This window comes from Mesoplodon mirus, assembly GCF_964341445.2.
Source record: "Mesoplodon mirus genome assembly, chromosome: 5".
Lineage (NCBI taxonomy): Eukaryota > Metazoa > Chordata > Mammalia > Artiodactyla > Ziphiidae > Mesoplodon > Mesoplodon mirus.
In genome coordinates this window covers 34,565,360-34,591,069 of record NC_138980.1, presented here as the reverse complement: position 1 = coordinate 34,591,069, position 25,710 = coordinate 34,565,360, and the positions used below count along the sequence as shown (strand labels likewise).

The window sequence follows — 25,710 nt, the reverse complement described above, 5'->3', positions numbered from 1 at the left end:
AGTGGAAATGGTTTGTGCCTATTCAGGCCGGAGGTGGGGCCGGATAGCGATAGAGCATGCGTAGTGTCCCTGGGGCGTGGTCAAGTTTCAGGGCCGCGGCCAATGGACTCCCGTGGCTAGACGCGAGATTGGGAGGGATGAAAACAAGGACGTGAGCCAGTCGTTCATTTATTCATTCATTTAACAAATAGTTTATGGGCGCTGAGGACAAGACGGCCTGCAGCCCTTACCCTTATCAACCTCACAGTCTGGTTCTCTGAAGGAGACAAACAGTAATAGGATAAGTAAAAATACTTATTAGGTGGTGACAGGCTAAAGAGGAAAATATAGTCACGTTGGTGCATGTATGGGTGGGCAGTTTTAGGAAGGACTTGGCTTTACTCTGACAAAATGAGAAACCACTGGAGTGTCGTAATCAGGGAAATGGCGTACTCTGACTGTTAACAGGATCCTTCAGGCTGGTGAGTAGAAAACAGACAGGAGGGACGGTGAAGGGCGAGAGAAGTATTCAGATTCTGGATTAATTCTGAAGGTGGAGCCAACAGGATTTGTGGCTGGATTGGATATGGCATTTGGAAGAAAGAGTTCTGTTAAGGCTAAGTACAAGGTTTTTGACACGTAGGAAGGATGGAGCAACCATGAACCATTAGCCTCCCCATCCTAGACCTCCAGGGTCCTGTTAACTCTACCTCTGAAATAGAGTCGGAATTCAGGCACTTTGCTCATCTACCGCCCCCATGAAGGTCCAAGCCACCACTGGCTGCCACCAGCCAGAGAAAAGAGAGCTTGTAAGTGATTGTGTCAAAAGAATATAGCGGGGGCTTCCCTGGTGGCGCAGTGGTTGAGAGTCCGCCTGCTGATGCAGGGGACACGGGTTCGTGCCCCGGTCCGGGAGGATCCCACATGCCGCGGAGCGGCTGGGCCCGTGAGCCATGGCCGCTGAGCCTGCGCGTCCGGAGCCTGTGCTCCGCAACGGGAGAGGCCACAACAGTGAGAGGCCCACGTAAAGAAAAAAAAAATGAATATAGCGGTTCCTCAAAAACTTAAACATAGAACAACCATATGATCCAGCAATTCCACTCCTAGTTACACCCAAGAGAAATGAAAGCAGGGACTCGGAAAATTGTACATCCATGTTCATCAAAGCATTATTCACAGTGGCCTCAGGCCCTGGTAACCTCTATTATATTTTCTGTCTCTGATTTTGACTACTCTAGGAAGCTTAGAAAGTGGGATCAAACAATATTTGTCCTTCTGTGTCTGGCTTATTTCACTGAGCATACTTATCCTCGGGGTTCATCCACGTTGTAGCGTGAATCACAATTTCCTTCCTATTGCATGAATGGACCACATTTTGTTTATCTGTTCATCCTTCAATGGACATTTGGATTGTCTTCACCTTTTGGCTAGTGTAAATAATGCTGCTCTGAACATTGGTGTACAAGTTCCTCTTTGATTCCCTATTTTCAAATCTTTTGGGCATATACCCAGGAGTGGAATTGCTGGATCATATGGTAGTTCTATGTTTAACTTTTTGAGGAACTGCTGAACTTTGTCCACAGCAGCTGCACCATTTTACATTCCCAGCAGCAACATTCAAGGATTCCAATTCCTCCACATTCTCACCAGCACTTGTTATTTTCTGTTTTGATAGTAGCCATCCTAATGGATGTGAAGTGTGTGACATTTGGAGATGCATAAGAAGTGAGATATATTGATGGATGGATAAAAGGATGGATAAATACATAATAGGGCAAATATAGTAAAATGTTCATCAGAGAAAGTGGACGGTGGGCATATGACAGTTCACTGTAAAATTCTTTCAACTTTTCTGTACATCTGAAAGTTTCCTCAATAAACTGTTGGAAAAATAGGTGGCAGGGAAAAGGAGGGCTACTTCTATTCTCAGTGTTTAAACATTTCAAAGTTAAACATTTGAAAAGTGTCTTAACGTTTAAGTGCGGAACCTTTGAGTCTGCAAATCCATTTTGAGGAATTTCGCTGACACTAGTGTAAAGAAAAGTGAAAAAAGAAGTCTTCATTGCAACATTATTTAAAATGGCAAAAAAGGGCTTCCCTGGTGGCGCAGTGGTTAAGAATCTGCCTGCCAATGCAGGGGACATGGGTTTGAGACCTACAAAAGTATGGGAAGATCTACTCACGTTGTATGAAAAGTGGTCCAAGATGTACTTCCAAAAAGTGAAGAGAGCAAGGCACAGCATCAATAATGTGATCTCATTTACATAAATGGATTTAGATATGTAAATTACCTATGGGTAAAATTTTTGAAAAATGGCCAACAATTTACCCAGAGTACTTACTTTAAGTCTTATACCTCCCTGTGCTGCTTGAATTCTTTTTACTGCACTATTTTATTTTGACATATGTTAGGGATGTGACAACAGCCCCTTCAGGGCGAGCTGGCAGCCTTCACAAGGTGATCACTTTGATCAGGGGACAGGATTTGCCTGGCTACTCAGGGTCCCGTTCTCAGCCATCTCCTGCTTTCTGGATCAGGCAAGAAGCATAAGGGGGTGAATCAAACATAACGGGGGCCTGGGGCACCCAGGCTCCTTCTATGGGTGGCTGCCACCCCTCTCCAGCCAGTCATTGGCCTTTGTGGCCAGATGTTCCTTTTTTAAAAAATTTTAAATCTTTATTTATGTTTTGGTCGCACCGCGTGGCATGTGGGATCCTAGTTCCCTGACCAGGGATTGAACCCGAGCTCCCTGCATTGGGAGCATGGAGTCCCAACCACTGGACCACCAGGGAAGTTCCCTAGATGTTCTATTTTTAAGGGAAGCCAGGCAGCAATTGATTTTACATGCAATCTCCCCTTTAAAACATGAGGGCGATTAATGAAAAACATCAAACATGCCACACACAGCAAGGAAGTCATTTTGATAGGCCAACTGCTGGTTTAAACATTCAGTTATTCATTTTGCAAATATTTATTATCTGCTGTGTGGCAGGCGCTATCCTGGGACAGAGGGCACAAAACAAACAGACCGTCTCTGGCCTCATGGAGCCGACATCCCGATTATTGTTACTTTTCTTTTTTTAATTTTATTGGGGTATAATTGGTTTACAATGTTAGTTTCAGGTGTTCAGCATAGAGGTTCAGTTATACATACACCTATTTCCATTCTTTTTTAGGTTCTTTTCTCATATAGGTTATCACAGAATATTGAGTAGAGGGACTTCCCTGGTGGTCCAGTGGTTAAGACTCCAGTCTCCCAATGCAGGGGGCCTGGGTTTGACCCGTGGTCAGGGAATAGATCCCGCATGCTGCAACTAATGATCCCACATGCCGTAACTAAGACCCGGCACAGCCTAAATAAATAAATAATAAAATAAATAAAAATTTTTTGAAGTATATTGAGTAGAGTTCCCTGTGCTCTACAGTAGGTCCTTGATGGATATCTATCTTATACATAGTAGTGTGTTACTTTTCTATTGTCTTCCTGTGTGTTGGAAAGCTGACCCCAGAGAACTGGCTTTACAGTGGACCTGCCTGGCTCGCAGGGCTGCCATCTGGACCACGTTTAGTGGCTCAGACTTATGTCCACACAGGACTACCCTGGGTGCTGTGTTGACTCTGGAAGGCTTCGGGGCAGCATGCCAGGTGTGATCGGGCCCAAGGATGCTCTGGGAGTGAGTGGAGATAGACCCAGGGGTGCAGGAAGCAGATATGGGAAGCCACACCCAAAAGCCGGGCCTGTGTATGTCCTAGAACTTGGAATCTTGAACCTTCAGGCTTGCGGGGAACTGATAGCAAGAGAGCAGTCTGTGCCGAGCCCAAAACCACCCACCTTCGGTTCTGAGGCTCCGCTGCTTTTTTTTTTTTTTTAATTCAAGTATAGTTGATTTATAATGTTGTGTTAGTTTCAGGTGAACAGCGAAGTGATTTGGTTATACGTATACATCTATGTGTAGGTATCTATATTCTTTTTTTCAGTTATGTGTATATATTCTTTTTCAGATTCTTTTCCATTATAGGTTATTACAAGATATTGAATATAGTTCCCTGTGCTATACAGTAGGTCCTTGTTGTTTATCTATTTTATTTTACTTTTAAATATTAATGAGTTTTTTTAACAATTCTTTTTTTTTTTGTCTGCGTCGGGTGTTTAGTTGTGGCACATGGAATCTTCATTGAGGAATGCAGGATCTTTCATTGTGGCCTGTGGGCTTCTCTCTAGTTGTGGCACACAGGTGCTCTAGTTGTGGCATGCGGGCTTAGTTGCCCCACGGCATGTGAGATCTAGTTCCCCAACCAGGATTCGAATCCACGTCCCCTGCATTGGAAGGTGGAATCTTTACCACTGGACCACCAAGAAAGTCCCTATCTATTTTATATACAGTAGTTTTCATCTGCTAATCCCAAACTCCTAATATATCCCTCCCCCACCCTCTTTCCCCTTTGGTAACCATAAGTTTGTTTTCTATGTCTGTGAGTCTGTTTCTGTTTTGTAAATAAGTTCATCTGTATCCTATTTTAGATTCCATATTTAAGTGATATCATGTGGTATTTGTCTTTCTCTGTCTGACTTACTTCACTTAGTACGATAATCTCTAGGTCCATCCATGTTGATGCAAATGGCATTATCTGTCTTTTTTACGGCTGAGTAATATTCCATTGTATATATGTAACACATCTTCTTTATCCATTCATCTGTTGATGGACACTTAGGCTGCTTCCATGTATTGGCTATTGTGAAGAGTGCCACTATGAATGTTGGGGTGCATGTATTTTTTTGAATTAGAGCTTTCTCTGGGTATACGAGGCTCCTCTACCCTTGAGCAAGGCCATGGAGGCCAGAAGTCTAAATTCAAGGTGTGGGCAGGGCCATGCTTCCTCTGAAGGCTATAAAGGAGGGTTATTCCTGTCTCTTCCAGCTTCTGGTGTGGCCAGCAATCCTTGGTGTCCCTTGGCTTGTAGACACAGCACTCCAGTCTCTGATTTGTCATCCCGTGGCATCCCTGTGTCTGTGTCTGAATTTCCTTCTTCTTGTAAGGACACCAGTCACTGGATTTGCCTCACCCTCCCACCCCAACTCCACTCTAGTATGACCTCATCTGAAGCTATCACATCTGCAAAGACCTTATTTCCAAATAACCTCTCGTTCACAGGTACCAGGTTAGGACTTGAACATGCCTTTCTGGGAAGGGGGTGGGGAGGACAATGAACCCACCATACTTTGTTATATTTTCGATTTCAGCTTGGTCATCCAGCTTGGCCTCTGCCTCAGCCCAGCCTGACTGAGAGACTCTCCCTGGGCTCCTGCAGCCCCCTCTTCTCTTTCGGCACCCAGTGCAGAGCTCGGAAATATTTATGGAATGTTTACTGGCTCTGTCACTCCTCTGGGCTTCTTTCTACATGCCAAAACATGAACTTGTGCTAAAAACAATAATAAATAAATAAATAAGTAAGGATTAAACGATGCTCTCTGGGACTTCCCTGGCGGTCCAGTGGTTAAGACTCCACGCTTCCACTGCAGGGTGCACTAGTTTGATCCCTGGTCAGGGAAATAAGATCCCACATGCTGTGCAAGCACTACCCAAATAAATAAGTAAATAAATAATGCTCTCTGCATGTGAAACAGATAAACAATTTGCTCATCAGTGTGGGGAGTGAGCACAAAATTGAAGGGGGGCCCCCCAAACCGAGTCAATAAGATCAATAATATCTTAATGCTCTTTTTTTTTTTTTTTTTTTTTTTTTTTTGGCCATGCCATGTGGCATGCGGGATCTTAGTTCCCCAACCAGGGATGGAACCCGCGCCCCCTGCAGTGGAAATGCAGAGTCTTAACCACTGGACTGCCAGGGAAGTCCTTAACGCAATTTTTTTTTTTTAAATAGACGTTTAGGGGACTTCCCTGGTGGCTCAATGGTTAAGAATCTGCCTGCCAGTGCAAGGGACACGGGTTGCGCCCTGGTCTGGGAGGATCCTACATGCCACAGAGCAACTAAGCCCGTGAGCCACAACTACTGAAGCCCGCGCGCCTAGAGCCCGTGCTCCGCAGCAAGAGAAACCACCGCAATGAGAAGCCCGCACACCGCAAAGGAGAGTAGCCCGCGGTTGCCGCAACTAGAGAAAGCCCGCGCACAGCAACGAAGACCCAACGCAGACAAAAATAAATTAATTACATAATTAGTTATTTTTTAAGTTACATGAAAACTAAGAATAAATTATGATATTTCACAACTTATTAAAATAAAATAAAATAGACTTTTATATTGAGATGAGTGTAGAGTCACATGCAGTTGTAAGAAATAATACAGATGATGAAGTGTACCCTTCACCCAGTTTTCCTTGATGGTAACTGGGTGCAAAAGACACACAAAACACTAGTGTAATATCGTGATATCGTAATATTGATAACAATACACCAACTGTATTCAGATTTCACCGGTTGTTCTTGTAGTCCCTGATGTGTGGGTGTATTAAGTTCTGTATAATTTTATGCCTGTGTAAATTTGTGTATCCACCCATCACAATCATAAAGCAAAACAGGGCCAACACCGCAAACGTGGCAGGCTGAATAATGACCCACCCCTCAAAGAAGTCCACGCCCTAATCCCCAGAACATTTGAATATGTTATTTTACATGGTCTTAAAAGATCTTTGCAAAAAAAAAAAACCTTTGCAAGTGGGATTAAGTTAAGGCCTCTGAGATAGGGATGACCCTGGATTCCCTGGGGTGTCCAGTGTCATCACAAGGTCCTTATAAGAGGGAGGCGGGGGGGTCGGAGGCAGAGAGAGACGGGAGATGCTGCGCTGCTGGCTGTGAGGATGCAGGAGGGGCCGCGAGCCAGGGATGCGGCACCTCTAGAAGCTGGAAAAGGCGGGAACCGATGCTGCCCTGGAGCCTCCGGAAGGACCAGCCCTGCCCACGCTTGGATTTTACCTCTGTGAGACCCAATTCAGACTTCAGACCTTCCTAAAGGCAAAATAGTAACTTTTGTTGTTTTTAGCCACTAAATTTGTAGTAATTTGTTACAGCAGCAATCGGAAACTAATACACAATGAATGATCTCCCATCTTGTCCTTCCATAAGGACAGCTGCATCTCTCCCTCGTTAATGCAATATCTTAAAAAAATCAAAATTAAGGCAAAAATTGCAAACTTTTTTTTTTTTTTTTTTTGCGGTATGCGGGCCTCTCACTGTTGCGGCCTCTCCCATTGCAGAGCACAGGCTCCGGACGCACAGGCTCAGTGGCCATGGCTCACGGGCCCAGCCTCTCTGCGGCATGTGGGATCCTCCCGGACTGGGGCACGAACCCATGTCTCCTGCATCGGCAGGCGGACTCTCAACCACCGCGCCACTAGGGAAGCCCAATCCCAAAAATTGCAAACTTTTAAATGAAGACAGAATCCAGCCTTGCCTCTGCACATCTCACGTCCCTGGCCTCACCCTAATCCTAGCCCTGTCAATGCCATCTTTATTTAAAATACTGTAAAACAACCAAGTCAGATGGCAGAATTCCCATTCAGATACAATGTTGTTCACTTTCTTTTCTCCCTGCAGGTGCATCAAATTCAATCTGAAATGGAAGTGAGAAGTATTATGGATTTGGACATTTTTTCATCACCATCAGAATTTTTTTAAAGGTATAGTGCATCTGAATTGTTTCATTTAGTTCTACAGGTTACATTTTAGCTGGAATGTCGATGATCTTGGTTTGGGGCGAGGAGCAGTAAATATTAGACACATGTTTATTGAATCTGGTCCTGGGCCTGGGTAAAGAGATAAATCAGACAGTTTCTGTTTTGTAGATAGGTTCATTTGTGCCATATTTTAGATTCCACATATAAGTGATATCATAGGGTATTTGTCTTTCTCTTTCTGACTTACTTCACTTGGTATGAGAATCTCTAGTTGCAACCATGTTGCTGCAAATGGCATTACTTCATTCTTTTTTTTACGGCTCAGTAGTATTCCATTGTATGTACCACATCTTCTTTATCCATTCAGCTGTTGATGGGTTGTTATAAACAAAAAGTCCATTGGAGAAAACTGGGGGTTCAGACTGTAGTTTAAGTTGTTTCCACGTTTTGGCTATTGTGAACAGTGTTGCTATGAACATAGGAGTTAAAAAAAACATGTATCTTTTTGAATTATAGTTTTGTCCAGGTATATTCCCAGGAGTGGGATTGCTGGATCACATGGTAATTCTATTTTTAGTTTTCTGAGGAACATCCAGACTGTTTTCCATAGGAGCTGTACCAACAACTTACATTCCCACCAACTGCGTAGGAGGGAAAGGTTTTTAAAGACAGGGTAAGGGAGAGGGTTTGTGGGGTGTGTGATCAGCTCATGGACTTTCTTCTGATTGGTTGATGGTGAGGTAACTGGGAGTCAACATCATCAGCCTTCTGATTCCAACCGGTGTGGGGTCTACGTGCTTGTGGGCATCATACAGTTAACTTCTTCCACCTGGTGGGGGTTTCAGTATCTGCAAAACAGCTCAAAGGACATGGCTCAGAATATCATCTATAGCCCTTGAGGACGAACTAAAAGTCCTTGACTTTGTTTAATGGCTAAAATATTATGATTATTTTGTCTTGCTTGACTGTTTTCCTTCCTTTCTGCATTTTCTCACTTCTGATAAAATTTACTCTTTTGAACTTGGGGAAGGCCTAGAAGGCTAAAGCTCTTCTACAGACAAGAGGCAGGCAGAGACTTCCTTGGTGGTCCAGTGGTTAAGAATCCGCCTTCCAATGCAGGGGACGTGGGTTCGATCCCTGGTTGGGGAACTAAGATCCCACATGCCACGGGGCAACTAAGCCTGCAGGCCACAACTAGAGAGGCCATGCACCACAACTAGAGAGAAGCCTGCACACTGCAACTGGAGAAGCCCACGCACTGCATGCCGCAACTAAGATCCGACGCAGCCAAATAAATAAATATTTTAAAACAACAGCAAAAAAGGAGGCAGGCGGAGGACATGGAGGTGGGGGGGGTGTGTCTGTTCTGGGAAGGCTGCATAGCGTCCTGCTCAGTTACAGTAGGAATTAAGAATGCCCCATTCTGGCTTCCTGACTCCACTTTTTTTTTTTTTGGCCATGAGGTGCGTCTTGCAGGATCTTAGTTCCCTGACCAAGGATCAAACCCAGGCCACAGCAGTGAAAGCTCCGAGTCCTAACCCCTGGACCTCCAGGGAACTCCCTACTCCATTTTAAATGAGGTTTCTGTTTACTAATTTTCACACAGATCTCCAACTGTAGGAGTGGAATAGCTGGGCCATCTGGTAATTCTACATATAACTTTATGGGTAACAGCCAGTGTTCCCATAGTCGCTTCCCTATTTTACAATCCCACAGCAATGTATGAGGGTTCCACGTCTTTGTCAACACTTATTTCCTGGGTTGGGGTGATGGGGTGTTTATTTTTATTATTATTTTTTAAATCACAGCCATCCAGTAGGCTAAAGTGGTAGCTCTGTGGTTTTGATTTGCATTTCTCTATGGACTAAAGGTGGTGACCATTTTCTCATGAATTGGCCATTATTTTCTTTGGAGAAATGTCCATTTGGACCCTTTGCCCATATTTTGAGCAGAGATTTTTTTTTTTTTTCGGTACGCGGGCCTCTCACTGTTGTGGCCTCTCTCGTTGCGGAGCTCAGGCTCCGGACGCGCAGGCTCAGCGGCCATGGCTCACGGGCCTAGCCGCTCGGCGGCATGTGGGATCTTCCCGGACCGGGGCACGAACCCGTGTCCCCTGCATCGGCAGGCGGACTCTCAACCACTGCGCCACCAGGGAAGCCTCTGAGCAGAGATTTTTATCTGTTTTGTTCCCTGTTTGGAGGGCCTGGAGGCGCACTCATAGGAATGCAATAAGTGTTTGTTGAATGAATGAGTGAACGTGTTTCAGTAGGCAGTGGGGTTTGCACGACCCTCACCTGCACCTGTTGTGGGTCTCACCTGCGCTTATCACGCGGTGTGACTACATCCTTGCGGTGTGGGTCTGCCCAGGGGTACCTGTTTCTGCGACTGTCCCCTACTAAGAACGACACCCTAAACTGAGAGGAGCCACGCCCCCCAGATTCCCACGTAGCCGCCTCCGAGGGCCGCGGATCCTGTTCCCGCGCGGTTACCCTGGGCAACCCATGGCGCCACGCTTCCTGTATTGATTCGAATCTCGGGCTACGTCACGTCATCCTGCGACGCCTGAGGCGCGCAGGCGCAGCCGCACGGAGCGGGGAGGGGGCCGGGGCACGCAGCGCGCCGGCGCGGGGGCGTGGCCGGCCACGGGAGCGCGCCCGCCGGAGGGCACCGGACGGCGCGGATTCGCGACCGGCGCCATATTAAGGAGCGCGGAGTCCGGGATACGGTCAGCGGCGACCGCGGCGGGACGCGGCGTAGCTTCTCTCAGCGGAGGCGGGCGCGGCGCGGCGCCAGGAGAGGCGGGGCCGGCGGAAGCAGCGGGCGACGGGAGCGAGCCAGGTGAGGCGGCCGAGGTCTGGGGACGCGCCCCTTGGACCCGAGCGCAACCCCCGAGCCGGCGGCCCGGCCCGCCGCCCCCAAGCTCAGGGCCCCCCCACCCCTCGGGAGCCGGCCGGACGCCGGCGCGCCGCCCCGCAAGCCGAGCTACGCCCGGGTGACCTCAGCATCCCATCTCCCGTCCTAACCACCACGTCCGAGCCTCCCCCTAGAGCAGGCCCCGCGTGACTTCCGCAAGCCGAGCCACCTGCAGGCCGCCACCTCCCCGCGCGGTCAGCGTCCCTATCCTTTTGTATTTAGCAGGTTGAGTGAGCTCTGACCGCTCCCCGCCCCAAGCCGGGGGACTCCCCACTCCGTCCCCCAAGAACGACAGGCCCACGCCCTAATTGGCCATGGCAGCTACTAAACAACAGCTTAGAACCTTTTTAGGTTGGCAGGTTTCTGCCGAATTTGTATCCCTACTTATGGCCTGTTAGTTAAGCCTCTTTATGAGGCTCTCAAAGGACCAGAAGATCTCACTCTTGAATGGATCCCTGAAATGGAGGCAGCCTTTAAACAAATAAAGAAGGCTCTAGTCACGCCCCGGCCTTAGGCTTACCAGACTTAACAAAACTCTTCTCTCTCTCTCTTGTTCATGAGAAAATGGCGGTAGCTCTGGGAGTGTTGACACAATCCTTGGGGCCATCTTAATGCCCAGTGGCCTACCTATCTAAAACCCTAGACTTGACATTTCAGGGATCGTCTCCCTGTCTAAGGGCATTAGCTGCTGCGGCACTACTAACAGAAGAAGCCTCCAAACTGACAACAGGACAACCGCTTACTGTTGACACGCCGCACCAGGTCATGGATGTCCTTAATTCCAAGGCATTCTGTTGAATTTCAGATAGTAGAATCCAAAAATGTCAAGCTGGGGCGTCCCTGGTGGCGCAGTGATTAAGGATCCGCCTGGCATTGCAGGGGACACGGGTTCGAGCCCTGGTCTGGGAAGATCCCACATGCCATGGAGCAACTAAGCCCGTGCGCTACAACTACTGAGCCTGCGCTCTAGAGCCCACGAGCCACAGCTGTGAAGCCCGCACGCCACAGTTACTGAAGCCTGCACGCCTAGAGCCCATGCTCCACAACAAGAGAAGCCACCTCAATGAGAAGCCCGCGCACCACAACGAAGAGTCGCCGCTGCTCACCACAACTAGAGAAAGCCTGCGTGCAGCAATGAAGACCCAACACAGCGAAAAATTAAAAAAAAAAAAAAAAAATGAAGCTTTATTCTTAGAGGGGTCAGAAATATCAGTCAAGCCTTGTACCACTCTAAACCATGCCACTCTCTTGCCCAGCCCAAATCCCAACACCCCTCTACTACATTCCTGTTTAGAAGTTGTTGATCATGCCTACAGTGCTAGGCCAGATCTACAGGACACCCCTTTACCCAACCCAGATGCAGAATGGTTTACAGACAGCAGTAGTTTCATTTGAGAAGGTTGAAAGGTTTCGGGATATGCAATTGTCAGTTTAACAGAGGTGGTAGAGTCAGGCCCACTCCATGGGGCAACTACCTGTGCCCGGAAAGCAGAGCTTATAGCGCTAACTAGAGCGCTCCAACTGGGAAGAGGACTGCGAGTTAACATGTACACAGACTCGGCATATGCTTTCCATGCAGTCCATGCTCATGCGGCCATTTGGAAGGAAGGGGCCTACTGACTACACATAACACCCCACTCAAACATGGACCAGAAATCCTGGACCTATTAGAGGCCATAAAATCCCCTAAGGAATTAGTTATCATCCACTGCAGGGCACACCAGAAGGACCTGTTGGACATAACCAAAGGAAATAATAGAGCAGATAGGGAAGCCAGAGGGCCCCCCAACACGTCCTACAGGCTCCCCTGATAAGAAGTTTGGACCCTTCACCACAATAGTACTCACCATCAGAACTTAGAGGGACAAAACCGTGGGTTCACTCTAACCCCTGAAGGGTGGCTACAGAGCCCAGACACCAAACTTTTACTAGAAGCCTCCCAATGGAAGATTCTGAACCGCCTTTAGTAGTACCCATTTAGGAGCCAAATCCCTCTTCAGACTGGTGGGGACAGTATTCACAGGAAAAGGAATCCTCTCAACCCTCCAATCTATATCCCAGGCCTGTCCGGTCTGTCACCGGGCCAACCAGGAAGGGGCTATAAACACCCCCACCACTGTTCCATCCAATCCAAAGGCAGGGGAACCAACCAGGAGAAGATCGGCAGATGTATTTCACCTGCATGCCCCCTTGTAAAGCCTTCAGGTATCTCCTAGTCATGGTAGATACCTTCATGGGAGGGGTAGAGGCCTTCCCTACTAAGACTGAGAGCATCCAAGGTTACCACTACCCTCGTGGAACGTATCGTACCTCGGTTTGGGATGCCACGCTCATTACAGTCGGATAATGGCCCTGCGTTTATTTCAGGTCTGACCCAAGGCATCAGCGAAGCCCTCCAAATCAGTTGTTATCTTCATTTGGCGCTCTCAGGCATCAGGCAAGGTAGAAAGAGCCAACCAAGCCCTCAGGAAATACCTGAGTTAGCAATAGAGACACACCACACATGGGTCACCCTTCTTGCTATTGCTCTCTTAAGAGTCCAGATTAGTCCAAAGGCCAGGCCTCATATAAGTCCTTAGGAAATCTGTGGAAGATCATTCTTAAGCACAGACCTGCTGGGCGATCCAGAGACCCACGATTTAGTACAGTATCTCCCAACGTTAGGATTGACTCTTAAGAATATCTGGGAATACCAGGACCAAAATAGTCCTAAGCCAGATCCTAATTTCTCAGAATCCGCTCCCCACTTATATGCAGGCGACTGGGTATATGTTAAGACCCACAGGAACGGAGACCACTGGAAGCAGTGTGGACAGGACCATACCAAGCCCTGCTGACCACCCCAACAGCTGCCAAAATACAAGGCTTTACTCCTTGGATCCATATGTCATGACGAAAGTCAGCCCCTCCTCCAGAGGACAAGAATCCTCAATCCACCAGTGATTCACCAGATGCCTCCTATAGTCGCGAGCCTTTGGACAGCCTCCACTTCCTCTACAAAAGACAAGTGATGCCCCCCCAGCCCTCAAGCCTCGATAGCCTGATTTTTTAATCTTGTCACCCTCCTTTTCTTTTTCTAGGCTTTTTCCCTCCCATGGGTTATTCTGTTCTACTCCTGTGGAACTGCCTCTTGGTATTTTTGTCTTAACTCAAATACCCTAAAGGTGGTATAACTCTAATTCCACGCACACCATCCGCTCCTAATTTAAATGTGCACTGAGTCATCTCAGTAGAACCTTTCAGTCGTCTCCCTCCGATTGGCCTTGGATTTCTGCCTCAGCACTCTGCTTTTATTCCTCCTTATTACAAGATATAAACCTCCAAAACCCCCATCTATTGAATCTAACCCCAACCCAACAACGACAATACATATATCAGTTAGCATGGGACAAAACCCTCCAAGGAGACTTTCAAGATTATACCCCGGACCAACTTTATCAGTACTTAAACATAGCCTCCTAAAAACCGTTCTGATTCTTCTCCCTTTTTCCATTCCTGTGTATACATACAGTCGTCACCCATATTTACCGCCAGTTCAGGAAGCCCTCAAACTCCTCAACCAGTCTTCACCAGGGTCATACAGAAACTGTTGGCTGTTTACCACTGTCTCCCATCAGTATGGCCTAAAGGCAATTCCCATTCCACCAGATGAACCAACTTGAATCCTATTTAGCCCCCTCATATTTTGATAGACCAGGATGGGCCGTCAATTCTAGAGTAAAACCTACAGTGGACCATATACTTCTCAACCACATACATCAGAGGCCTCACTATAACCTTCAAAGGCCCATATTCTCCTCAGTCTCTATGGCACAACCGGCTCCTCTATGTGTATCCTCTCTCTCTCTCAACCAGGGCCCCCTGTAGGTAAATTCCTCAATATTTCCCAGGCCTGTAATCATACGTTCACCCTTTCCCCTACCCAAACATGGGTTTCCCTCGTAACTAACGACAAAACAAACTATCCCCATACTTAACTATTTTGATTCCCCTTTCTACAGCATTACTTCCCCAAACCTCCCAATGTTACCACCGATTGGACACAGGCTAGCTATTTTGGGACCTCCATCTGCCCCAGCCCATCCCCAAGTTGTCCCTATCAGAACCACAATTTTTGTTTCCAACCCTCTAATATTAAGCAAGAAGACTACAGAAAACTCAAGACACCCGAGTACTATGACATAGGGTGGAACCCTACTATTCCTTCTTTTAACTGGGCTTATAACTTTTTTCCCGTTCCTCAAAGATTGTTTGCCTCTCCCCTTTAGCTGGAATGACTTTAGCTACCACCTATGGGGGCATAGAACATTCCCGTACTCATTTAGGAAAACCCTACTTCAACATCACTTTAGACATCTGCTTAGACCCTACAAGTCACCTGTTTCCTTTGCTGATCCAATGCTTATTTATGCCTTCCAGCCAACTGAATGGGGACCTGTACCCTTGCATATATTATTCCTGACCTTACCCTTATCAGTGACCGTACTCGATCACATAAAAGCAGGCAGCCCTCACTGTAATACCAGTCCTAGGGATCATCATTGGGATAGGAACAGGCTCAGCTGGACTTTTAAGCTCTATTTTCACTGCCGGACGGCTCTCTCGAACTCACACAACAGATTGTCAACCTAGCAGCGCAAATTAACACTCTACAAGAACAAATAAATTCTCCAGCAGGAGTGGTTGTACAGAATATGAGAGCTTTAGACTTACAGCTAACCGAGGTGGGACCGGTGCAATGTTAAAGGAGGATTGCTGTTTTATTTGCTTATTTAAAGAGGGAGAAATGTGGTGCTCCAAGGACAAAGAACAAGATAAACTCAGAGGGCCAACATCGCCGGAACAGAGAGTTACGGGACTCATCACTGTCCCTCATTACATCTTTTAGCCCTCCTAGGCATACTGCCCTGCTCCTTTCCCGTCCCATGTAAGGAAGTGTATTTGTCCTGTTCTTCCCCCACTCTGCACACTGGAAGTAAGCATACCCTACCCAATCAGCAGATGACTCGCAAGTTCCTTTGTTCCCTGGCTATAAAAACAGACAAGTGGTCTTCCCTGGTGGCGCAGTGGTTGAGAGTCCGCCTGCCGATGCAGGGGACACGGGTTCGTGCCCCGGTCCGGGAAGATCCCACATTCCGCGGAGCGACTGGGCCCGTGAGCCATGGCCGCTGAGCCTGCGCGTCCGGAGCCTGTGCTCCGCAACGGGAGAGGCCACAACAGTAAGGGGCTCGCGTACCGCAAAAAAAAAAAAAAAAACCCATGGTCGGGGTCAGCTCTCCCTATCAGAAAGCCCGCTGTTCTGGCAGCGACCCTTCCCTTTAATAAATTCTATCTTTTTTACATTCTGCCTTGTGTCTGGAAATTCTTGTCCAACCCGTTGAATGAGTGAATGTGTTTCAGTAGGCAGTGGGGTTTGCACGACCCTCACGTGCACCTGTTGTGGGTCTCACCTGCGCTTATCACGCGGTGTGACACCGTCACTGCGGTGTGGGTCTGCCCAGGGGTACCTGTTTCTGCGACCGTCCCCTGCTAAGAACAACGCTCTAAACTGAGAGGAGCCACTCCCCCGGATTCCCACGTAGCCGCCTTCGCGGGCCGCGGATCCTGTTCCCGCGCGGTTGCCCTGGGCAACCCGTGGCGCCACGCTTACTGTATTGATTCGAATCGCGGGCTACGTCACGTCCTCCCGAGATGCCCGCGGCGAGCAGGCACAGCTGCGCGGGGTGGGCGGGGCGGGACGCGGACCCGAGGCCCCGGCGCGCGGGGGCGGGGCGGCGGCACGCAGCGCGGGGCGGGGCCGGCTGCGGGAGCGCGCCCGGAGGAGGGTGCCGGAGGGCGCGGAGCCGCGACCGACGCCATATTAAGGAGCGGGGAGCCCGGGATCCCGTCAGCGGCGGCCGCGGCCGGACGCGGCGTAGCTGCGCTCAGCGGAGGCGGGCGCGGCGCGGCGCCGGGAGAGGCGGGGCCGGCGGAACCAGCGGCGACGGGAGCGAGCCAGGTGAGGCGGCCGAGGTCTGGGGACCCGCCCCCTGGACCCGAGCACGACCCCCGAGTCGGGTGGGCCTGGCAGAGGCGCGGTCCTGCCCGGCCCCCGAAACTGAGCCGGCGACCCGGCCCGCCGCCCCCAAGCTCAGGGCCCCCCCACCCCTCGGGAGCCGGCCGGACGCCGGCGCGCCGCCCCGCAAGCCGAGCTAGGCCCGGGTGACCTCAGCATCCCATCTCCCGTCCTAACCCCCACGTCTGAACCTCCCCCTGCGCCAGGCCCTGCGTGACCTCCGCAAGCCGAGCCACCTGCAGGCCGCCACCTCCCCGCGCGGTCAACGTCCCTATACTTTTGTAATTAGCAGGTTGAGCTCTGACCGCTCCCCGCCCCAAACTGGGGGACTCCCGACTCCGTCCCCCAGAACGGCAGACCCACGCCCTAATCTGTGCTCTTCATCATTGGCCTGTCAACCCCGGGTCTCCCAAGTTCACACCATACAGCTGGGGCCTGCCCAAATTGAAACTCCCCCCACCCCCCGAGCTGTCACAACTCCCCCAGTCTCGGACCAGCCCCCGCCCCCCGCCCGGATAAAATACAATCTGAGGTTCGTGGAGCCTGGAACAGCCAGGCTGAGGTGCGGAGACCGTGCCCGTGTGGGCTCCCCATTGTGCTCACCGCGCCCCTCTCTGCTCCTGGCACACGGAAGCAGTTAGGCGACGAGTTTTGAATACATAAGTGCCCCACTGGCTCCCAGCCCGTCTGGTTTCTGCTCCCCGCACCCTTACGGCTTGACCCATTCTGGCCATGACCCACCCAGAATCCAGCGCTCCCATCTCACCACTGACCTCCCCAAAATGTGACACCACCTGGTGGTGCCCAACTGCCCTCCAATCCGGGACCATTCTGGGTCTTCCAACAAGCACCAGCCCGGCCACCCCGGATCCCGCAAGTGTGGCACAGTCATGCCGTCACAGCCGTTTTCCCCTGCTAAAAACTGACCCCCACCTCCCATTGGTCCTGCACTGTCCAGACCTGCCCCAATTCAAAGCCCGAGTCCCACGGTTGTGCAGCTGTCCAGCCTAAACCCGTTTGGTTTTTCCCTGTTCTCTTTCCCCTCAAGTCATCCCTTGGTTCAAGGTGCCTCTCAGACTGGGAACTAGATCCCCCCACCGCCAGTCCACTAAGCGATGACCTCATGCCTCTAGCTGGTGAGGCTGCACCCCACTCTCCTCGCCCCCCCGCAACCCGGTCCCCACCACTTCTTAGCATACTTGGAACAAGGACAGTTTACCTAAAGAAAAACCGTCCACCCAGACCTCATGCAGCCGGCGGGTACACGTTGTCCCCCTGGCCCATTTATGGGCAGAAGGTCTCGTGGGCCGTCGTGATTGTTGATGTCGAGGGCCCCTTCTGTTTCGGCCACGCTGAGCCGGCTTTTCTTCTGAACCTGAGAGTGGAAGCAGGTGTGGTGACCGCCCAGCTGTGTTTTGCATAGTGAGTGAGGTTGGATTGCTCCAGGAGGGTTGTGTTAAGGATGCAGGCTCCTCCCCCTCCAAACTCTGGGGCTCTGGTCCTTGGACAGCTCTTGGTTCAAAGGACAGTTGCTTTTCTGTGGCCGGGGGGCCACGTCTCACATGACTGTGCTGGCCAGCATGCCACCGTGACCATTTCCCAGGATGATCTCAGAATCTGTGCCCTGGCTGGTGCTGTCTGGGGCTGGGCAGGGAGGACCTCAGAGCCTGATGAGTCTTCAGAAGCGGGTCTGCATCGATTTTCACACCAGGTCCTCTGTCTCCTGCCATTCATAGATTTTGGGGCCTCTGACTGGGGCAGGTTTTGTGTACCCAGGGCTTCTGGGTTTGGGGAGGCCCAGAGTGGGGTTGGTTGTGGGACCTTGCGCTCAGTGTTACTGAGACCGATGAGGATCCAAAGTCATTCAGTCTGGAGGGTCGATCCTGGGGACTTCCAGATAGCATCAAGGAACTTGGTCTTTAAGAAAGCAACCAACTTGCAGCACCCTTGTAATCCTTCTCTTCTAGAGCAGAGGTTCTCAACTGGGGATACTGGTGATGTCTGGAGACATCTGTGGTTGTCATGACTGGGCCGCTCCTGACATCGAGGGGGTGTGGGCCAGGGGTGCTGCTCCACACCCCGCAGCGCCCAGGACGGTCCCCCACAGAGGATGTGCCAAGGGGGAGAGACCTTGGACTAGAGCCCTGACCAGGAGGCCTGTGAGTACAGGGACTCCATCCCCAGATCCTGCACAGGGCCCGGCGAGGCTGGGGCTGTAGAATGCTGGCTTGAGTGGGTGCGGGGGTCCTGGCCGGTCCTGGGGGTTGGCAGAACTGGGAAGGGAGTATTTGGCTCCCCCTTTTCTGCCCCAAGAACTCCCTGTGGTCTGACTTCTGCTCCCTCACAGGCCCCAGTGGCTTCTTTCTCGTCGGCTCCACTGATCACGGCCCTGCCCACTCCCCACTGGCCTACCCCAGGCTTTGGCTGCTTCGGAGCCTGCCCGGTGCAGGCAGGGAGTGCTTAAGCCAGGGGACAGGCGCGCCACTGGAGCCCCCCGAACGTGGCACTGACAGTCTCGACGGGACGTTGGTCGCCTGACCGGCATGTCCTGTGTTCTTGGCAAGTGACTACTCTCTCCTGCCTCAGTGTCCTCAGGTGTGAATGGAAGGAGAGAACGTGCTGTGCACCCTCCCGGCCTTGCTTCCTTTAGTCATCTGACTACTGCGAGTGGAACCCACTCGCCTGACTTCCTGTGCCTCCCGCTTCGTCCTTCACTCACTCTCCTTTTATCATCTTATTGATTTTTGTTGGTAACAGCTTTCCTCAGATATAATTATTGTATTTCACAGTTCACTCGTTTAAGTTGTACAGTTGAGTGGTTTTCAGTGTATTTACAAGGTTGTGCATCCATCACCACCATCTAATTTAGAGCGTCTCCATCAGCAGTCACTCCCCATCCCCTCCTCAGCCCCTGGCAACCACTAACCACTCTGTTTCTCTGGCTTTGCCTGTTCTGGGCGTTTCATATAAATGGAATCACACAGTATGTGGCCTTTCATGTTTGGCTTTTCTCACTGAGCATCGCATCTTTAAGGTTCGTTCACGTTGCAGCGTGTCCTCCCTTTTTTGTGGCTGGATAGTATTCCGTCGTATGAATGGTCCATATTGTGTTTGTCTGTCCACCAGTTGGGGAGCCCTTGGGCCGTTGACACCTTCTGTGTATTGCAAATAGAGCTGCTAGGAGCAGCCGGGCACAGTTTCTCGTGGGGTGGCCCTGCTGTTTAATCGGGACTCAGATGCCTCTGCATGTGCTCCTTGGTGGCCCGCCCCTCGCCCTTAGCTTCCTGTCCTCATTTGCTGTCCTGACTGCAGGCCCACGCGGCCAGCAGCCAGTCCATCCCCTTCTGGGTGTCCTGCGGTGCGTCCAGAAAAGGTTGCTCTTCCCACAGACCTGCCCTTCCCCCTCTCTTACTTCCCTCAGCCTCACCTGGGCCCCTCCTTTCCGTCCCCCCCATCTTTCCAGGACCATCTGCATTCTCACCTGGGCAAGCAGGCCCCGTCTCCCTGCGCCCCCCCCCCCCGCTCTGCCCAGCGCGCCACTGCCAGCCTGCAGACGCACATCTCATGCAGCCCCTCCACCGGTCCCTTCCCCACCTCCCTGCCACCAGCCACCCAGGGCACAGCCCATGAGCCTGCCATTATGGCCTTGTCACCTTTTCCTCTTCCTGCCCCCAGTGTGCTCCTTACACCCCAGCCTCCCCAAACCATTCTTTCCAGACCCCCCCATGCCCTTCCCCAGATCAGAATGGGCCCAGGAACCATTGCATTGTGACCATCAGGGAGGGTCTCATCCCTACCAGGCATGACAGCCACCGCAGGAAGGGGGTCAGGCTGTATTTGCACTGGGTCCCACAGTGAGGAGGGGCTGCTGGGTGGAGGGGTGGAAGGATGGTGGGGGGAGGGGGAGGGAAAGATGAGGGCTGGGGCATGTCTGTCTGTCTGTCTCTCTGCACTTACAGAAGGGCTGAGAAGCTGAGAGGTCAGTGCTAGTCTTTCAAGCCGGGGTGGGGGGGAAGCAACTATTCCCCCTAAGGAGTTCCCTAAACCAGAGGGTCTCCACTGGTTTAGGCTGTTGTCAAACCTGGGGGTGGGACATCCAGTGGGCGGGGCCAGGGAAGCTGCTCAACCCCCCACAATGCCCAGGACTGCCCACCGCAGAGGAGGACCCACCTGAGTGTCAGCAGTGCCAGGGCTGCCCTAAACACAGTAGGCATTTCCTTCTGCCACCGCCCCCTGGCACCCATGGGTGGGAACTGTAGTGAGACAGATTGAGGAAGCACTTTCTGTTGCTCAAGGCTGCCTGTGAGGGGGTGAGATCCCTGTCCCTGCAGGTGTGCAAGTGGATGTAGAGATGCGTAAGGGTTCTGGGGTCCTGATGGGACATCCAGCCTTGGGTGGAGTCCCAAGAGTCAGGCCTCCGACATAAATCACAGTTTTGTGGCCCCCAAGTTGTTCTTTGCGTGGGGTTTGCATCCTCTGGGTTGCTGCAGACCCAGACACCTTTACGGTCTGAACGTTTCACCAAGTCAGACGGGAGTGGGTGCTTTGTGTGCTGAGAGGTGGGGGGATGAGAAACTGTGCTTCAGGCATCATTTCTGAGGTTTCGAGCAGCCATCTCACATGGGGTGGAGGTGCCCTGCTGCCAGCAGTGTGCTCTTGGGGGTGTTGTCACGGAGAAGAGAGGTGTTGACAGGATTCTCCTCTCCTTGAGGCTGTGAGCCCGGGGTGGGCCGTAACTCTGGCTCCCTGCTTTGCAGCTCCTGCACCTGCCTGCACACAGAAGGGCAGTAGCCTCAACTGAGTGAATGAATGAATGAGCAAACGAATGAAAGGAAGATGCTCCTCAGGGCCCCGCCACCAGGCCCCCCTCTCCTACTGATTCCCTTTAGCCACTCGGGAAGGCACGCTGTCCCCCGTCCAGTGCCGGGCACAGTCCTTTCTGACTCTGGCCGTTCCCAGCCTTGTCCTTTGCTGTCCTTAGACATAAGGGGCCGCTAGATCGTTGTGTTCCCTCTGCAGAGGTAGACCACTCCCTTCACGGGAGCCCAGGTCCTAGCCTTGTACAACCACAGCCAGCCCTCCAGCCCACAGCCCTGCTCCTCTCACGTCCTCAGGACGGTCCTCCCTCCTGCAAGGGGAGGCCAGTCCTTTTCCCCTTCGGGGGCAGCATGGGAGAAGGTGGGGCCCTGCCTGGTCACCTGGCCCGCAGCTGTGGCCACCAGGGTACCTCCCGTGCCGCACAGCCCACATCACCACACGGTGGAGCGGGAAGCAGGGGCGTCTGGGACCTGTTGTGCGCCTGTCACTGAGCCCGTGAGACCAGCCCCCATTTCCTAGCGTCTCCTTTGGATCAGGCCCTCTACCTGCTGCTTCACAGAAGCTGCGCCCAGGTCACCGCAACGCGTGCGGTATTATCCCATTATCCCCAGCTTTGAGATGAAGAGACTGAGGTTCAGAGAGGAGAAGTTGCTTGCCCAAAGCCGTGCAGCCAGTAAGGGGTGAAGCCGGGACTCAGAGCAGGTCTGTCCTTGTCTGCAGCCCGCCCTTTCTCGTCCACCCTGCTGGGACTGGTTGACGATCGTGCGGGGAGGGGGCCGCCGGGCTGGCCTGCCTGGGCCCAGGAGGAAGAGGCAAGGCCAGACTCTGACTGGAGCGGAAGAGTGGACGACCCCCATCTTCTGGTTGGGTCTCTCATGTGGGACTTCTCCCCCAACCCCTCAGAGACCGGCTGGAAGAAGACGACCAGCCCCCCGCCTTTCTTGGGGGCTGGTAGTCAGGAAGCTGGGGACGGGCACCAGAGCCAGCCCCGGTCTCCAGGTTCTTCCGCCTGCACGCTTCCGGGAAGGAGGGCGCTTCCCCGAGGTGTTGGGCCCGTTGAAAGTCTGTGCCCCAAGATGACGGTTCTCAGGGAGTCCCAGCCGTTTGTCACCATGATCCTTAATTGGATGGCTTCTGCTGGGGCAGGCCAGCGGAGATGCACACGTGGCCGTGATGAGCAGTCCTGAGTGGGCCTTGGGGCTTTAGACGGCTGGACTGCTGGTGCTGGGCCTGGGGAGCCTCTCACTGCAGAGCCTGAGCAGCCGTGGGCACGTGGGGGCGGGCGGGATGGAGCTGGGCCGAGCCCCAGCCGCCCGAGCCCCTCTTTTGTGGAATGGAGATAGGATGGCACCTGGGGACCAAGTTGAGTCAAGCAGCTGGACTGCCTGGCGCTGTGCTGGCTGCTGGAGAGGCACAGGTGGGCTTCGTGGCACTGCCCTCACTGTCCTCATCTGTGTTCTCATGGTCTCCCCACAGGGCCAGGAGCAGTGCCCCGTTCGCCTGGGACGCGGTGCCCACACTGGACCTGGCAGGGCAGTGTCCCCAGGCTCCTGCTGGCATGCTTTCTTCCCCTCCCTTCCCTGTGCCCCGTGTGGGGAGCTGGTGTGACCAGCCCCCCCAGAGGCCAGAGTTACCCTCACTCGGGGTGATCCTGCACCCCGCCCCCGCAAGGGGACTTGGCTATGTATGGGAACATCTGTGATCCACACAACGCGGATGGAGTCTCCCCTGACATTGAGCAGGTGGGGGCCAGGGAGGCTGCTCCACACCCCGCAGCGCCCAGTACGGCCCAGATGTCAGCACTGAGTGGGCGTGCGGGCGGGCGGGCGGGCAGGCAGGCAGGCAGGCAGTCAGGCAGGCAGGCAGTCAGGCAGCCACATGCCACACGCAGACCGTGCTCAGCCTCGAGCACTGAGTCATGAACCACGTCACACGGTATCTCCTTGGCCTCCGAGCCTCACAGCAGGAAAACAGCAGGACTGGTTTTAAAGATAAGCAAGGCCTTGAGGGACTTGCAGTTTGAGCACTTCTGGAAGCAGTGCTGGCTGGGCCCCTCCAGGCCTGGCGTGAACTAGTGGAGGGTGTGCCCAGGATGCTGCCCTCCGCACCACACTGCACGCCCCCCAGGGAGGCCTGGACAGTGACAGTCAGAGGGGCTGCACTGTCATGGGTCCTGCCCCACATGCCCCTGTCTGACCTCCTTTCCTCCTCTGTGGGCTGGGGAGGGAGGGCCGGTTCCTGCCCGCACCTGGACGCTGGCAGTGACCTGTGGTGAAAGCTTGCTCTTGGTATTGTTCCTCATGTGGGACTCCAGCCGCCTCCGGCTCCAGCTGGAAGGAGGGCTCGCGGGGCTGGGGCACTGGCTTATCTTCAGGCCACTTGGCCCTTGCTAACCCCAGGGCCAGCCCATGCCCCATCATCTCACTCACCAGGGAGCCTCCCTGGCCTGGCCCTACAGGGCCCTCCCAGAGCACTGCGGACACAGGGGTCAGGTCATTCTCCGGGGACGGGGTGGGGCGCATCCCAGGCGCTGGGATGTAGAGCAGCATCCCGGGCACCCACAGTCGTGACAACCACAGACATCCCCAGACCTGGCCTGGTGTCCCCTGGGGGCAGAACCACCCTGGTGAGGACCCCTAGGTTGTACTGACAGGGAACCTCCTGCTGAGTACCTGGTGCCTGGAACCCTGGCACGCTGTAGGGCCGAGCAAGGTCAGGGGTAGAGAGGAGCCGCAGGGAAGGCCTCCTCAGGAGGGGCAGCCAGCTGTTGAGCAGCCAGCTTGAAAGCAAGGGCCCTGCTCTGTCCCTGGGACCTCTTCATCCAGCATGAGTCGACCTCACTCTCGGAGAGGACCGGGGCCGGGGGTGAATGTGAGCGCACAGGTGGGCAGCCCTGAGGGATCAGGCGGTCTGTGACACGTGCAGACCCTACTCCTAGCCTTGTAGGGACTTCATCCTGTCCCTTCAGGTGACCAGGATCATGCCCATATCCCAGAGGACTAGGCTGAGGCTCGGAGACTGAAGGCTACTCTGAAGCCATGAGAGAAGGTGTGGGCCGCCTGGCTCTTCATTCTGGGGGCCATGAGGGGTAAAGAGGAGACCCACCTTAAGGGCTGGCTTGGCGGGTGGGTGAGCCTCCCAGTGACAGTGCAGAGGGGCCAGTGGCAGCCAGCAACCTCACAGACCGGGGACACCAGCCTGCAGGTGCCGGCTCCCGGGCAGAGCGTCTCTAGGGCCAGGATTCTGGCCCCTCTGAGCAAGGATGAGGAAGCTCTCATCGCTTCCTTCCCTGCTCTGTCCCCCAAGGCAGCTCTAAACCCCCTGCAGCCTGGGGGAGGCTTTCTCAGCCGCCTTGCAGATCCTCTGTGCTCAGGACTTCTTTTCAACAGAAAAGTTAATACTCTCTCTCTGCCTTTTACTAGGAAACTTTGCAGACACACAGCAAAGGTAGCAGAGCGTTCCCCTGCACAGCCAGCCATGCCCTTGCTGCCCAGACTCTTCTGGTCTCGAGCCGGGGCGTGCATGGTTCTTGCTCTCCCCGGCCGCCCGTTTCTTTGAATGGCCGGCGAGTTTTCATGATGCAGAATCCAAGAAGCACAGAGTGACAAGGCAGGAGGACCAGGGCTTCCTTCCACTCCTGACCCCGTCCTCTAGTTCCTCTTCCCCAGCCGACCTTCCCAAACCTTCCAGAAATAGCTTGTTCTGCACAGCATGTTGTCACATGCACTGGATCCCAAAGACCCGCCCCCCTTTTACCGCAGTGCCTCCTGTGGGGAGATGGGCCACACCCTCCAGGTAGAAGTCTGGTCTGTAGACTTCTCTTGTCCCCTGCTTTCCTAAGCAGCCTGCGGAGAAATCTCCGTACACAGGGTTTTGCGCACGTGCGCCAGAGTTTCTAAGGGTAAATTCTTAGAAGTCAGAGAGGATGTGTGTTTTTAGATTCTGAAAGCAGTTGCCAAATTCCGGCTCCTGCCAAGAGTGGGTGCGAGGGTGCGTCATCTGATCTTGGAGTTGCAGGGGGAGAGGAGGGAGCGGGCTCTGGGCTGGGTTCGCAGCCCTCTGGCCGCGCGTGCAGCCGAGCTTCTTTTTCCGGGAACCGTTTGTATCCTGTGCCGCTTTGGTCTGTCCTGAGGGTGGCAGGTACTTTTCCTGGTTGTGTCGTTCTTTTTTTAGAAAACTGTGTTTGTGGTGTATTTGCTTGCAGACACTTTTCATTTCTCCACACGTGAATTTATCAGCCTTTCCTCTCAGGGCTTCGGGCTCTTCTGGTCTTCTGCAGTGCGGCAAGCAGCAGTCTTAGAGGAGGTGGGC

At 52.7% G+C, this 25,710-nt stretch overlaps 1 protein-coding gene across 3 annotated transcripts in view; it reads left to right on the top strand.

Annotated features, from left to right (window-relative positions):
* Window positions 1-10,265: 10,265 nt before the first annotated feature.
* The window catches only part of FZR1 (fizzy and cell division cycle 20 related 1), a 28,041-nt gene continuing 12,596 nt past the window's right edge, over window positions 10,266-25,710 (top strand). Inside the window, exon 1 of one of the 3 annotated variants that reach the window (XM_082621334.1) lies at window positions 10,266-10,451. The gene's annotated coding sequence lies outside the window, so the exon portion shown is untranslated. Of the gene's footprint in view, window positions 10,452-16,335; window positions 16,525-25,710 lie in introns of those variants that run through there. The other 2 variants (XM_082621333.1, XM_082621335.1) reach the window with 2 other exon arrangements.